This window comes from Pleurodeles waltl, chromosome 5 (genome assembly GCF_031143425.1).
Source record: "Pleurodeles waltl isolate 20211129_DDA chromosome 5, aPleWal1.hap1.20221129, whole genome shotgun sequence".
Taxonomy (NCBI): Eukaryota; Metazoa; Chordata; class Amphibia; order Caudata; family Salamandridae; genus Pleurodeles; species Pleurodeles waltl.
In genome coordinates, this window is record NC_090444.1 from 1,770,836,670 (window position 1) to 1,770,853,281 (window position 16,612).

At 47.9% G+C, this 16,612-nt stretch overlaps 1 protein-coding gene across 2 annotated transcripts in view; it reads right to left on the reverse strand.

The window, feature by feature from the left end:
- CLIP4 (CAP-Gly domain containing linker protein family member 4) overlaps positions 1-16,612 on the reverse strand; it is a 243,447-nt gene that overhangs the window by 195,624 nt on the left and 31,211 nt on the right. The window lies entirely within an intron of this gene.

The window sequence follows — 16,612 nt, forward strand, 5'->3', positions numbered from 1 at the left end:
CGAGGTCGGGGTGCAAGAAGAAAAACAAACTAACAAGAAGGGGACAGCGGGGGAATTCAAAGAAATACCAGATCGAAAACTGCAATGCTATTCAAGAATTAAATGTGATAAACCTCTTGAATAGAGAATTGTCAATACAAGAAGAGTCTTTACTTAAAGAAAGGCCTAAACTTTTGTCCAGCTATAAATATTGATCTAGTACAGACACGCATTGACTTATATAAATTTATACGTAAAATAAACTTGCAAAGTTTTATAAAGATGCAAAACAAACTGGTAAAATCAGTACCACAGCACCAACATATGAATTGATGGTACAAGATAAAGACACTTTAATGACTTTAATAAATCTGGATCGCACACAGGATGGAGAGCCCGTTAATGAATCAGAAGTAATAACACCTTTAGGAGCAGGCTTAACCAAAAAAAGACCAAAATCCAGGTTCTGTCCAGCATTACCAGCAGATAACAAAATTTATTTATTTGCCAAAATAGTTGTTGATGATTTATATAAAACAAAATGGAACTGATGTAAAGATAATTTAACAACGATAGAAGCACAAACCCTTCGTGACTTGGAAATGGATGAAACCTTCGTAATTAAACCTGCAGATAAAGGCAGGAATGTTGTAATCCAAAATAAACATAATTATGTACAGGAAGCAATGCGTCAACTGTCAGATACCACCTACTATCAACCTATAAAAAGTAATCCTACGAAACAGTTGATGGTTCGAATCCAATCATATTTACAGATTTGGAAAGATAAGGGCTTCATTGATCAAGATGAAGTAAAATATTTAACAGTAGGACTTCCTGTCACTCCCACAATTTACTTTCTCCCTAAAATCCATAAACATTCCAAAAATCCCCCAGGGAGGCCAATAGTGTCAGCAAATCAATCTTTATTGGAACCCATATCCAATTACATAGATTTCTTTTTAGCGCCAGCAGCATGTAATTTAAACTCATACTTGAAGGACACAGGAGATCTATTGAGACATCTAGAAGGTATTCCTTTGCAGGATTCTTATAAATTGATAACAATGGATGTGATATCTTTATATACCAACATTGAACATCAAATAGGTATTCAGGCATGCAAACACATTTTAATTCAATGAAACATTCAATTTGCCCAACATAATGAAATGCTCCTAGAGATGATTAATCTGCCTCACCAATAACTTCTTCCAGTTTGATCAACAGCTATTCTTACAAACAAAAGGAACAGCCATGGGCTTTTCCTTTTCCCCAAATTTTGTGAATCTAACAATGGGTTGGTTTGACCAAAGAATAGCGTGGGCAGAAGAAAATGAAGAATTTCAGCAGAAGGTGTTAAGTTGGCTAAGGTTCATTGATGACCTATTCCTGATCTGGGATGGTACAGAAATTGAGTTCAAGGAGTATTTCAATATTTTGAACAACACCATGGCAAAATTATAATTCACTTATGAAATAAGTACTACGAGAGTGAAATTTACATAAAAGAAGGAGCAATACATACCACATTACACAGAAAGATCACTGTGACGAATTCAGTGCTACATGCCAATAGCTTTCACCCACCGAAAACGAAATGGAATATACCATATGGTGAATTTCTACGAATCAAGAGAATTTGCTCAGAATATAGAGAATTTTATAAACATCGCAAAGCCTCAGAAGAAAGGTTTATTGCCAGACAATATCCCAGGAAATGTATCAATAAGGCAAAACAGCGAGTTGAAAAGGTCTCAAGAATGGAACTAGTTCAGAAAACTTCCTGTGTGCCTAAAAGGAAATCGGATGAGCAAATACAATTCATCACGACATATTCTAGTAATGCTTCTCAGATACGTAAGATTCTAACGAAACATTGGTCTCTCCTTCAATTGGAGTCAACAGTAAGAGAGATCATGGGTGATTATCCTAAAATAACCTTCAGAAGGGCATCAAATTTACATGACAGAATAATAAAAAGTCACTTCAGCTCCCAGAAAAAGGGAAATTGGCTTCAAAAACCTGGCTTCTGGAAATGTGGCATCTATAAAGCGTGCAGAATTGCGAGAAATAGTAAAGAATATACCATTGGTAATTAGTCATAAAGCGTATTAAACAACATGTTACCTGCAAGAGTCGTTTTACAGTTTATGTTATCGAATGCCCCTGTGGTTTGAAACATGTACGGAGCACCATATGTGAAACCGAAAAACGAATATTAGAACACATTCGAGCCACCATAAACACAGACAGAAGCTATGCTACAGCCAAACATATGGAGCAAGTACATGACAGCCAATGGAAAACAATGATCTTTTATGCAATCAACCATGTTCCCATTAATGAGCGGAGAGGGGATAGAGAAAGAAAACTGCGACAATTAGAGTCAAGACATATTTTAGAGATTTGTACCCTGACCCCTTTGGGAATGAATCAGGATGAGGAATTATTTGTACACCTGTAATTGTTCAATGCCTAAATTAGAGAAATGCCGTACGTTCTATATAGGATCCTTAGCACACAATATTCAGTTTGATTGACGATGTTAGGGTTTTTTTTTTCTTTTTAATTTAGGTTCTAAAACATATATAATGTCAGAGATACACATAATTTAGAGAATACTGATGAGATGAATTAATGAGAGTAAGAATAATATATTCATAAATTGCGGTTGTCTGGTGACAACTACAATTCCCAGAATGCTGCAGCAAGAGCACAATGTGTCTATGATTATATCGAAGTTTATTTAGAGATTATGTAGAAGTCCTAAATGGTTATATATATATTTTTTGTTTAATTTTGAAGTGGAGATGAGGAGTTTAAAGGTGTAATTATGAATATGTGGTGTTAAAATGTGGTTTTGTGGCACATAAATACAAAACCAGAGCCCTTGACCTGAAATGCCTGTGATCAAGGTCGTTGTGACCGAAACGCGTACGGTGAGTGGTTTTATGGTGTAGACGAATTGAACGGAGCCCAAATAAAGGATTTTGAAATACGAGACCTCGGAGTGCGGTGGTTCCTGCAGAAATCGAAGGAATATGATGTTATATATAAGATTTTCACGTTTATCAAAAACTCGTTTCCTGACTATTTCATGACATCTTACAGTTCAACCTGCATGAAAAAAGTGAGACTTATTACAACATCAAACTTGATTTTCCAATGCAGTGCACACTTTAATGTGTGTTTCCTTTAGAGTATTGGGTTAAAAAAAAGATTAATAAACTCCTTCTTGTTGATGACAGAAGACATTCAAAAAGTCTTGAAAACACAGGGCCCGATTCACAAAGGTAAACAGACCATAAGTCTAAACTTAGACCAAAAGTCTAAACTTAGGCCAAAAGTCCATCTTTACTCGTAGTACACTTTTGGTCTAAGTTTACCTTTGTGAATCAGGTTCACGCTTGGTAAGAGCAAAGAACGTGCTGAAATACTTTATTAACAGTACTACCTAGGAGGGGATATGACCAGCCATCTTTGAGGATGGCTGAATTATTCTCGGCATCATAATAGATTTGGGGCGCACAGGTCAACTTCAGCAAGAGTAGCGAGAAGGAAGCCCCTTTGGACAAAAAGGGTAAATACTTTGGTCTACTTACCCCTACTTTATGGGTGAGCAACGGGACAGAAGGGAGCTGAACTGAGAGACGCGATGATGTTTAAACCAAAACCTGACCAGCACATACAACGCAGAATGACAACCCACTCGTAGATGCTGTGAGTGTTCCACGTAAGGAGGAGGCAAAAAACCCACATTAAACAGAGGCTACAGGCTCTTCAGGCCCAAACCTATTAGCAGGGAACTGAAACTTAGACATGCACAGCCCACTGTTTACCCTGCAGGAGTAAGGATATAAACAAGAGGTATTTCCCTCTGCTAACATGCATGTTAGCCTCCATACGCCACATAGGTGACCTGATTACATTTGGCAGCCATCTTATTGTGGCCCTGTTCTGTATGCAAATAATGGATCAAAAAAAGGCTGAACTGCAGTCACAGCAAACATGCATGTAAATATCCAAAGTGAAAGAGGAGGGGGGAGATACTGATTTCTTCTTTCCGCGGGGGAGAAAATCTTAGACAAAACCTACAAAGGAATCGCTGGTAGACGAAGCATCACCTTCAAGAGTAAAACAAGAACAGACGCAGCACAGTGTGGGAAACCCAGGAAGCAACTCTAGGGTTTCAATTAAAAAATTCAAGGGAGAAAGTGCAAATTTTAATGGTGGCAAAAGCACAGTGAGACCTCCAATTTGAACATATTAGATAATATTGTTTCAAGAATTTGCTCTGAAATAAGTAAAAAAGGAGAAAGCTTAAATGCATAAAAAGATATTTCTCATCCAGAACATGAAACCCTGATTACTTGGTATTCCCTGATCCTATGGAAATCGTAATAATACAGCTGATCTTGAGCCATCTCAACGGCCAAGAGTGAGGCTAAACACGAGGGGCTGTGGTGGGATGCAGAAACAGTGTATTCAACCACTGGATTTCTGCAAGCATAAGTGGATGATGTATGCACATCATGGGGCTGACATCACTGAGAGAGCCAGGCAGTGGGCCCGCATCAGACATAGCGCTCTTAGCCACAGTTCCACAGTGTCCAGAGGCTTACCCAATCCATGTGATCAAACCATGTGGGACACATAGGACTTAGTTTCCCACATGGCCTCAGAGGCATTTCTGTGCCTGCAACCCTAGGGAAGGTGTAAAACCCCCTGAGGGTCCGATACGGAAAGTGTGGAACCCCTAAGAGAGGAGTACCCGAATCCCATGAACGGGGAGGACTGTGACAAAAACCCAATTCCAGGGTCAGAGGGCCTCTTGGGCTGGAATGAGGTGATGTATGTCAGCCTCTTGTGTGAGTGACGTAGGTCTGTGAGACACTGCTCTCTGAATGTTCACCACAGGTCCTTTTCTTGCAAATATTTCACTTTTAGTCAGTGAGACAGTCTACTTGGATCTAGTCTCTCAATGGGGGAGGGGGTCATAGTTAGAGAACACACCAGGGCATGGCACTCATCCACTGGAATGAGAACCATCTCATAATGCAGAACTGGATTACTGCATCTGCCAGCAACGTGAAGGCTTGTGGGGGGGGGGGGGGTTAGGGGGGAGAGGGATTGGGAGGGGGTAAATTATGTTCTATTTCCTTCTGACCACCTGTAAGGCAAGAGGATAGAGGAGCCACTCTCTCTTACGGGGTCACATGAATATTAATCAAGCAGGAGAATTTAACCAAAAATGACACCCCCAAATACAGTGGGGAAATTTACATACTACTGCAATAATGCCACAGCCCAGAGTCAGGTCCCCATGTGCCCCCCCCTACAGATCTTATATAACTTAATTGATATGGGTCTCTGTGCATGGCATGGTCCACTATGGAGGCTCCCACACTGTAAACACTGATCCATCACACAGGATGGAGCAAGGCCGTTAGCATTATGGTACCTGCAACATCCCTGCCTAAATGCAAATACAGCGGGGATCCGTGGTCGACCAGTCCAAAGCAGCCGTCCTCAGCCCAGCAGGCACACACAACCACCCACCATCTCAACAGCACCTTTCAGGGCACCCACGCTTGAGGCCCCGTTCAAAAGCTGCTCCTCCTTTAAAATCTCGTCAATACACTTCATCCTAGTAATGGGCTTCAGTACAGACCAGGGGTTATGAAGTATCACAGGTACCACAGTCAGTGTAGGGATGCTGTTACCTCATCTCTGACTGTTCTGTGCCCAAAAGACCATGTTTTTATAAGTCACACTGTGTCACTTTTATAGAGACCACTCCATACAAGTGCGAGAAATTCTTCTGTACCAGCTCAATAAAATAACTTGATAGTCACTTTTTTTTTTAGATCCACGTCTTGCTTTCACTGCATGTCCTGAAACAACAATCTGCCCTCTCTCTCCCACCATCCACAGGAAAAAACATTCACTGATCACCGTACAGGCCCAAGAGATGTGTCTATTCGCTACTATGTTCGGTTTCCTAGCAACTCATCTTTTCAGTTGGCATCACAACTACCTCGTTTGCCGGAATTTTGTTTATTTCTCTGTCCTCGTATTTCCTAGAAATGTAATTTTTCAATGTTCTGAGAGGCTTTTCTGTATCCGCCTAGCTGCGTGATTCTCGGGCCTTGTTCTGTGCCCTTCCTCTGCCGTTGAGCCTCCTAACCAGAGTAGCGGTGTGAGGCTGACACTATATAGCACACTCACGGCGTGTGGGAGCGAGACTGCCTTTGCACGACGGTCACCACATGTAGGTGCATGGCACGCTCATCGAGGAGTGTAGGACTGAGCTTGTCTGTTGTGGCACAGTCACCACCAGTCGGTGTGAGCTCGTCTCTGCAAAGCACAGTCGCTGCATGTAGGTGTGAGATTGTCTCTTCATTGCACTGTCCCTGCGTTTAAGTGTGAGGCTGTCTCTGCATTGCACTGTCCCTACGTTTAAGTGTGAGGCTGTCTCTGCAAAGCACAGTCGCAGCATGTAGGTGTGTGGTTGTCTCTTCATTGCACTGTCCCTGCGTTTAGGTGTGAGGCTGTCTCTGCATTGCACAGTCGCTGCATGTAGGTGTAAGGTTGTCTCTTCATTGCAGTCGCTGCATGTAGGTGTAAGGTTGTCTCTTCATTGCACGGTTCCTGCATGTAGGTGTGAGGCTGTCTCTGCATTGCACAGTCGCTGCATGTAGGTGTAAGGTTGTCTCTTCATTGCACGGTTGCTGCATGTAGGTGTGAGGCTGTCTCTGCATTGCACAGTCGCTGCATGTAGGTGTGAAGTTGCCTCTTCATCGCACGGTTCCTGCATGCAGATGTGAGGCTGTCTCTGCATTGCACAGTCGCTGCATGTAGGTGTGAGGCTGTCTCTTCATTGCACAGTTCCTGCATGTAAGTGTGAGGCAGTCTCTGCATTGCACAGTCGCTGCACGTAGGTGTGAGTTTGTCTCTTCATTGCACTGTCCCTGCGTTTAGGTGTGAGGCTGACTCTGCATTGCACAGTCGCTGTATGTAGGTGTGAGGCTGTCTCTGCATTGCACAGTTGCTGCATGTAGGTGTGAGGGTGTCTCTGCATTGCATGGTCCCCGCGGGTAGGTGTGAGGCTGTGTCTGCACGGCACGGTTGCCGCATGTAGGTGTGAGGTTGTCTCTTCATTGCACGGTCCCTGCGTGTAAGTGTGAGGCTGTCTCTGCATTGCACAGTCGCTGCATGTAGGTGTGAGGCTGTCTCTGCATTGCACAGTCGCTGCATGTAGGTGTAAGGTTGTCTCTTCATTGCACTGTCCCTGCGTTTAGGTGCGAGGATGTCTCTGCATTGCACAGTCGCTGCATGTAGGTGTGAGGTTGTCACTTCATTGCACTGTCCCTGCGTTTAGGTGTGAGGCTGTCTCTGCATTGCACAGTCGCTGCATGTAGGTATAAGGTTGTCTCTTCATTGCACGGTTCCTGCATGTAGGTGTGAGGCTGTCTCTGCACTGCACGGCACGGTTGCCGCATGTAGGTGTGATGTTGTCTCTTCATTGCACGGTCTCTGCATGTAAGTGTGAGGCTGTCTCTGCATTGCACAGTCGCTGCATGTAGGTGTGTGGTTGTCTCTTCATTGCACTGTCCCTGCATTTAGGTGTGAGGCTGTTTCTGCACGGATGCCGCATGTAGGTGTGACGTTGTCTCTTCATTGCACGGTTCCTGCATGTAGGTGTGAGGCTGTCTCTGCATTGCACAGTCGCTCCATGTAGGTGTGAGGCTGTCTCGTCATTGCACGGTTCCTGCATGTAGGTGTGAGGCTGTCTCTGCACTGCAAGGTCGCTGCATGTAGGTATGAGGCTGTCTCTTCATTGCACGTCTTGCTTTCACTGCAAGTCCTGAAACAACAATCTGCCCTCTCTCTCCCACCATCCACAGGAAAAAGCATTCCCTGATAACCGTACAGGCCCAAGAGATGTGTCTATTCGCTACTATGTTCGGTTTCCTAGCAACTCATCTTTTCACTTGGCATCACAACTACCTCGTTTGCCGGAATTTTGTTTATTTCTCTGTCCTCGTATTTCCTAGAAATGTAATTTTTCAATGTTCTGAGAGGCTTTTCTGTATCCGCCTAGCTGCATGATTCTCGGGCCTTGTTCTGTGCCCTTCCTCTGCCGTTGAGCCTCCTAACCAGAATAGCGGTGTGAGGCTGTCTCTATATAGCACACTCACGGCGTGTGGGAGCGAGACTGCCTTTGCACAACGGTCACCACATGTAGGTGCATGGCACGCTCATCGAGGAGTGTAGGACTGAGCTTGTCTGTTGTGGCACAGTCATCACCAGTCGGTGTGAGCTCGTCTCTGCAAAGCACAGTCGCTGCATGTAGTTGTGTGGTTGTCTCTTCATTGCACTGTCCCTGCGTTTAGGTGTGAGGCTGTCTCTGCATTGCACAGTTGCTGCATGTAGGTGTAAGGTTGTCTCTTCATTGCACTGTCTCTGCGTTTAGGTGTGAGGCTGTCTCTGCAAAGCACAGTCGCTGCATGTAGGTGTAAGGTTGTCTCTTCATTGCACTGTCCCAGCGTTCAGGTGTGAGGCTGTCTCTGCATTGCACTGTCCCTGCGTGTAGGTGTGAGGCTGTCTCTTCATTGCACAGTCGCTGCATGTAGGTGTGAGGTTGTCTCTTCATTGCACAGTCGCTGCATGTAGGTGTAAGGTTGTCTCTTCATTGCACAGTCGCTGCATGTAGGTGTAAGGTTGTCTCTTCATTGCACTGTCCCGGCGTTTAGGTGTGAGGCTGTCTCTGCATTGCCCTGTCCCTGCGTGTAGGTGTGATGCTGTCTCTGCAAAGCACAGTCGCTGCATGTAGGTGTGAGGTTGTCTCTTCATTGCACAGTCGCTGCATGTAGGTGTGAGGCTGTCTCTGCATTACACGGTTTCCGCATGTAGGTGTGAGGCTGTCTCTGCATTGCACAGTCGTTGCATGTAGGTGTAAGGTTGTATCTTCATTGCACTGTCCCTGCGTTTAGGTGTGAGGCTGTCTCTGCATTGCACAGTCGCTGCATGTAGGTGTGAGGCTGTCTCTGCATTGCACAGTCGTTGCATGTAGGTGTAAGGTTGTCTCTTCATTGCACTGTCCCTGCGTTTAGGTGTGAGGCTGTCTCTGCATTGCACAGTCGCTGCATGTAGGTGTGAGGCTGTCTCTGCATTGCACAGTCGTTGCATGTAGGTGTAAGGTTGTCTCTTCATTGCACTGCCCCTGCGTTTAGGTGTGAGGCTGTCTCTGCATTGCACAGTCGCTGCATGTAGGTGTGAGGTTGTCTCTTCATTGCACTGTCCCTGCGTTTAGGTGTGAGGCTGTCTCTGCATTACACAGTCGTTGCATGTAGGTGTGAGGCTGTCTCTGCATTGCACAGTCGTTGCATGTAGGTGTAAGGTTGTCTCTGCATTGCACAGTCGCTGCATGTAGGTGTGAGGCTGTCTCTGCATTGCACAGTCGTTGCATGTAGGTGTAAGGTTATCTATTCATTGCACAGTCGCTGCATGTAGGTGTGAGGTTGTCTCTTCATTGCACAGTCGCTGCATGTAGGTGTGAGGTTGTCTCTGCATTGCACAGTTGCTGCATGTAGGTGTAAGGTTGTCTCTTCATTGCACTGTCTCTGCGTTTAGGTGTGAGGCTGTCTCTGCAAAGCACAGTCGCTGCATGTAGGTGTAAGGTTGTCTCTTCATTGCACTGTCCCAGCGTTCAGGTGTGAGGCTGTCTCTGCATTGCACTGTCCCTGCGTGTAGGTGTGAGGCTGTCTCTTCATTGCACAGTCGCTGCATGTAGGTGTGAGGTTGTCTCTTCATTGCACAGTCGCTGCATGTAGGTGTAAGGTTGTCTCTTCATTGCACAGTCGCTGCATGTAGGTGTAAGGTTGTCTCTTCATTGCACTGTCCCGGCGTTTAGGTGTGAGGCTGTCTCTGCATTGCCCTGTCCCTGCGTGTAGGTGTGAGGCTGTCTCTGCAAAGCACAGTCGCTGCATGTAGGTGTGAGGTTGTCTCTTCATTGCACAGTCGCTGCATGTAGGTGTGAGGCTGTCTCTGCATTACACGGTTTCCGCATGTAGGTGTGAGGCTGTCTCTGCATTGCACAGTCGTTGCATGTAGGTGTAAGGTTGTATCTTCATTGCACTGTCCCTGCGTTTAGGTGTGAGGCTGTCTCTGCATTGCACAGTCGCTGCATGTAGGTGTGAGGCTGTCTCTGCATTGCACAGTCGTTGCATGTAGGTGTAAGGTTGTCTCTTCATTGCACTGTCCCTGCGTTTAGGTGTGAGGCTGTCTCTGCATTGCACAGTCGCTGCATGTAGGTGTGAGGCTGTCTCTGCATTGCACAGTCGCTGCATGTAGGTGTGAGGCTGTCTCTGCATTGCACAGTCGTTGCATGTAGGTGTAAGGTTGTCTCTTCATTGCACTGCCCCTGCGTTTAGGTGTGAGGCTGTCTCTGCATTGCACAGTCGCTGCATGTAGGTGTGAGGTTGTCTCTTCATTGCACTGTCCCTGCGTTTAGGTGTGAGGCTGTCTTGCATTACACAGTCGTTGCATGTAGGTGTGAGGCTGTCTCTGCATTGCACAGTCGTTGCATGTAGGTGTAAGGTTGTCTCTGCATTGCACAGTCGCTGCATGTAGGTGTGAGGCTGTCTCTGCATTGCACAGTCGTTGCATGTAGGTGTAAGGTTGTCTATTCATTGCACAGTCGCTGCATGTAGGTGTGAGGTTGTCTCTTCATTGCACAGTCGCTGCATGTAGGTGTGAGGTTGTCTCTTCATTGCACGGTTCCTGCATGTAGGTGTGTGGCTGTCTCTGCATTCCATGGTTCCTGCATGTAGGTGTGAGGCTGTCTCTGCATTGCACAGTCGCTGCATGTAGGTGTGAGGCTGTCTCTGCATTGCACAGTCGCTGCATGTAGGTGTGAGGCTGTCTCTGCATTGCACAGTCGCTGCATGTAGATGTGAGGCTGTCTCTGCATTGCACAGTCGCTGCATGTAGGTGTGAGGCTGTCTCTGCATTGCACAGTCGCTGCATGTAGGTGTGAGGCGGTCTCTTCATTGCACAGTCGCTGCATGTAGGTGTGAGGCGGTCTCTTCATTGCACAGTCGCTGCATGTAGGTGTGAGGCTATCTCTTCATTGCATGGTCCACGCGGGTAGGTGTGAGGCTGTTTCTGCACGGCACGGTTGCCGCATGTAGGTGTGAGGTTGTCTCTTCATTGCACGGTCCCTGCGTGTAAGTGTGAGGCTGTCTCTGCATTGCACAGTCGCTGCATGTAGGTGTGAGGCTGTCTCTGCATTGCACAGTCGCTGCATGTAGGTGTGAGGTTGTCTCTTCATTGCACTGTCCCTGCGTTTAGGTGTGACGCTGTCTCTGCATTGCACAGTCGCTGCATGTAGGTGTGAGGTTGTCTCTGCATTACACAGTCGCTGCATGTAGGTGTAAGGTTGTCTCTTCATTGCACGGTTCCTGCATTTAGGTGTGAGGCTGTCTCTGCATTGCACGGTTCCTGCATGTAGGTGTGAGGCTGTCTCTTCAATGCACGGTTCCTGCATGTAGGTGTGAGGCTGTCTCTGCATTGCACAGTCGCTGCATGTAGGTGTAAGGTTGTCTCTTCATTGCACGTTTCCTGCATGTAGGTGTGAGGCTGTCTCTGCATTGCACAGTCGCTGCATGTAGGTGTGAGCCTGTCTCTTCATTGCATGGTTCCCGCGGGTAGGTGTGGGGCTGTTTCTGCACGGCACGGTTGCCGCATGTAGGTGTGAGGTTGTCTCTTCATTGCACGGTCCCTGCGTGTAAGTGTGAGGCTGTCTCTGCATTGCACAGTCGCTGCATGTAGGTGTGAGGCTGTCTCTGCATTGCACAGTCGCTGCATGTAGGTGTGAGGCTGTCTCTGCATTGCACAGTCGCTGCATGTAGGTGTAAGGTTGTCTCTTCATTGCACTGTCCCTGCGTTTACGTGTGAGGCTCTCGCTACATTGCACAGTCGCTGCATGTAGGTGTGAGGTTGTCTCTTCATTGCACTGTCCCTGCGTTTAGGTGTGAGGCTGTCTCTGCACGGCACGGTTGCCGCATGTAGGTGTGAGGTTGTCTCTTCATTGCACGGTCCCTGCGTGTAAGTGTGAGGCTGTCTCTGCATTGCACAGTCGCTGCATGTAGGTGTGTGGTTGTCTCTGCATTGCACTGTCCCTGCATTTAGGTGTGAGGCTGTTTCTGCACAGTCGCTGCATGTAAGTGTGTGGTTGTCTCTTCATTGCACGGTCCATGCATTTAGGTGTGAGGCTGTCCCTGCATTGCACAGTCGCTGCATGTAGGTGTAAGGTTGTCTCTTCATTGTACTGTCCCTGCGTTTAGGTTTGAGGCTGTTTCTGCACGGCACGGTTGCCGCGTGTAGGTGTAAGGTTGTCTCTTCATTGCACAGTCCCCGTAGGTAGGTGTGAGGCTGTTTCTGCACGGCACGGCTGCCGCGTGTAGGTGTGACGTTGTCTCTTCATTGTACGGTCCCTGCGTGTAAGTGTGAGGCTGTCTCTGCATTGCACAGTCGCTGCATGTAGGTGTGAGGCTGTCTCTGCATTGCACAGTTGCTGCATGTAGGTGTAAGGTTGTCTCTTTATTGCACTGTCCCTGCGTTTAGGTGTGACGCTGTCTCTGCATTGCACAGTCGCTGCATGTAGGTGTGAGGTTGTCTCTTCATTGCACAGTCGCTGCATGTAGGTGTGAGGCTGTCTCTGCATTACACAGTTCCCGCATGTAGGTGTGAGGCTGTCTCTGCATTGCACAGTCGCTGCATGTAGGTGTGAGGTTGTCTCTTCATTGCACAGTCGCTGCATGTAGGTGTGAGGCTGTCTCTGCATTACACGGTTCCCGCATGTAGGTGTGAGGCTGTCTCTGCATTGCACAGTCGCTGCATGTAGGTGTGAGGGTGTCTCTTCATTGCACTGCCCCTGCGTTTAGGTGTGAGGCTGTCTCTGCATTGCACAGTCGCTGCATGTAGGTGTGAGGCTGTCTCTGCATTGCACAGTCGCTGCATGTAGGTGTGAGGCTGTCTCTGCATTGCACAGTCGCTGCATGTAGGTGTGAGGCTATCTCTTCATTGCATGGTCCCCGCGGGTTGGTGTGAGGTTGTTTCTGCACGGCACGGTTGCCGCATGTAGGTGTGAGGTTGTCTCTTCATTGCACGGTTCCTGCATGCAGGTGTGAGGCTGTCTCTGCATTGCACAGTCGCTGCATGTAGGTGTGAGGCTGTCTCTTCATTGCACGGTTCCTGCATGCAGGTGTGAGGCTGTCTCTGCATTGCACAGTCGCTGCATGTAGGTGTAAGGTTGTCTCTTCATTGCACGGTTCCTGCATTGAGGTGTGAGGCTGTCTCTTCATTGCACGGTTCCTGCATGTAGGTGTGAGGCTGTCTCTTCAATGCACGGTTCCTGCATGTAGGTGTGAGGCTGTCTCTTCAATGCACGGTTCCTGCATGTAGGTGTGAGGCTGTCTCTGCATTGCACAGTCGCTGCATGTAGGTGTAAGGTTGTCTCTTCATTGCACATTTCCTGCATGTAGGTGTGAGGCTGTCTCTGCATTGCACAGTCGCTGCATGTAGGTGTGAGCCTGTCTCTTCATTGCATGGTTCCCGCGGGTAGGTGTGAGGCTGTTTCTGCACGGCACGGTTGCCGCATGTAGGTGTGAGGTTGTCTCTTCATTGCACGGTCCCTGCGTGTAAGTGTGAGGCTGTCTCTGCATTGCACAGTCGCTGCATGTAGGTGTGAGGCTGTCTCTGCATTGCACAGTCGCTGCATGTAGGTGTGAGACTGTCTCTGCATTGCACAGTCGCTGCATTTGGTGTAAGGTGGTCTCTTCATTGCACTGTCCCTGCGTTTACGTGTGAGGCTCTCTCTGCATTGCACAGTCGCTGCATGTAGGTGTGAGGTTGTCTCTTCATTGCACTGTCCCTGCGTTTAGGTGTGAGGCTGTCTCTGCATTGCACAGTCGCTGCATGTAGGTGTGAGGTTGTCTCTTCATTGCACGGTTCCTGCATGTAGGTGTGAGGCTGTCTCTGCACTGCACAGTCACTGCATGTAGGTGTGAAGCTGTCTCTTCATTGCACTGCCCCTGCGTTTAGGTGTGAGGCTGTCTCTGCATTGCACAGTCGCTGCATGTAGGTGTGAGGCTGTCTCTGCATTGCACGGTTCCTGCATGTAGGTGTGAGCTGTCTCTGCACGGCACGGTTGCCGCATGTAGGTGTGAGGTTGTCTCTTCATTGCACGGTCCCTGCGTGTAAGTGTGAGGCTGTCTCTGCATTGCACAGTCGCTGCATGTAGGTGTGTGGTTGTCTCTGCATTGCACTGTCCCTGCATTTAGGTGTGAGGCTGTTTCTGCACAGTCGCTGCATGTAAGTGTGTGGTTGTCTCTTCATTGCACGGTCCATGCATTTAGGTGTGAGGCTGTCCCTGCATTGCACAGTCGCTGCATGTAGGTGTAAGGTTGTCTCTTCATTGTACTGTCCCTGCGTTTAGGTGTGAGGCTGTTTCTGCACGGCACGGTTGCCGCGTGTAGGTGTAAGGTTGTCTCTTCATTGCACAGTCCCCGTAGGTAGGTGTGAGGCTGTTTCTGCACGGCACGGCTGCCGCGTGTAGGTGTGACGTTGTCTCTTCATTGCATGGTCCCTGCGTGTAAGTGTGAGGTAGTTTCTGCATTGCACAGTCACTTCTTCTAGGTGACGATGTCTCTGCATGGCACAGTCACGACATGTAGGTGAACAGTTGTCTCTGCGAGGCACAGTGGCTGTGTATAGGTGTGAGGTTGTCTCTGCACTGCACACTTGCTGCATGGAGGTGTGAGGTTGTCTCTCCATGGCAAGTTTGCCAAGTGTAGGTTGTCTCTGTATGGCAGAGCTTCTGTGTGTAGGTGTGAGGCGGTCTCTGCATTGCACAGTCGCTGCATGTAGGTGTGAGGTTGTCTCTTCATTGCATGGTCTCTGCGTATAGGTGTGAGGCTGTCTCTGCATGGCACAGTTGCCGCGTGTAGGTGTGACGTTGTCTCTTCATTGCACGGTCCCTGCGTGTAAGTGTGAGGTAGTTTCTGCATTGCAGAGTCACTGCTTGTAGGTGAGGATGTGTCTGCATGGCACGGTCACGACATGCAGGTGTACGGTTGTCTCTGCAAGGCACGGTCGCTGTGTTCATGTGTGAGGTTGTCTCTGCACTGCACACCTGCTGCATGGAGGTGTAAGGTTGTCTCTCCATGGCACGTTTGCCAAGTGTAGGTTGTCTCTGCATGGCAGGGCTGCTGTGTGTAGGTGTGAGGTTGACTGCCTTGCACAGTCGCTGCATGTAGGTGAGGTTGAATTTGCATGGCACGCATGCCATGTGTAGGTGTGAGGTTGTCTCTGCATAGCATGGTTGCCACGAGTAGGTGTGAGGTTGTCTGTCTGGTACAGTCGTCACATGTAGGTGTGAGCTTGTCTTTGCATGGCACGGTCGCTGCGTGTAGGCATGATGCTGTCTTTGCACTGCACAGTAGCCGCATGCAGGTGTGAGCTTGTCTCTGCATGGCACGGTCGCTGCGTGTAGGTGTGATGTTGTCTCTGCATTGCACAGTCGCTGCATGCAGGTGTGAGCTTGTCTCTGCATGGCACGGTCGCTGCGTGTAGGCATGATGCTGTCTTTGCACTGCACAGTAGCCGCATGCAGGTGTGAGCTTGTCTCTGCATGGCACGATCGCTGCGTGTAGGCATGATGCTGTCTTTGCACTGCACAGTAGCTGCATGCAGGTGTGAGCTTGTCTCTGCCTGGCACGGTCGCTGCGTGTAGGTGTGATGTTGTCTCTGCACTGCACAGTAGCTGCATGCAGGTGTGAGCTTGTCTCTGCCTGGCACAGTTGCCAGAAGGTAGTTATATTTAAGATGTAATTACCATAGAATTTATTTATCCCAATAAATTTGGCACAGTTGGACGAATCCTCACGAAATTTTCAAAGCTAGTTTGTCACCCACTTCAGCTGCTGTCTTGAAAGTTCGGGCTGATTCGTCAAGCGGGGGTTGAGAAAAAGGGGTGGTCCAAAACACTTTTTCCCATGCAATTTACCATAGGGATTTTAGACACCACTACTACTGTGAGTTGGTGTAATCCTTTCAGTAGTTTTGTAGTTATTAAAGAAAAACTAGATATCGAGGGACGCAGATCCTCCACGGATCCAATAGTCCCATGCTGATATCTGATCGGCTGCCAACACTTTAACTACGAAATGTTGGCAGCTATTTTGGGGCACGGACTGACCAGAGTCCCGAAAAAAAAAGATACAAATGAAAAAAAAGGGGGCAGGGTAGGAACAACCTAATCCCCTAGGCTTGGTGCTGGGGTCCCCTAGGTACCCTGCCAGGGCCAAAAAACATTAATTTTAAATGAAACCGCAGAGGATCCAGGTAATGTAAAAAACAAATTAAAAATAACAATCGCTGGCTCCCGCATTTGTTTGTATTTGAGCCTTCGGGTGTGTCAGGTCCGGGGACATATTTCATTCTAAATTATGGGGAGGTGGGGCGCACGTGGCCCCTGCTCCCTGAGGCCAGTATGGCTCTGGAGGCCGCCACCTCCCCACAGCTTGACAATGTCCATTAAGAGGAGGGATCCACACAGGCCCCC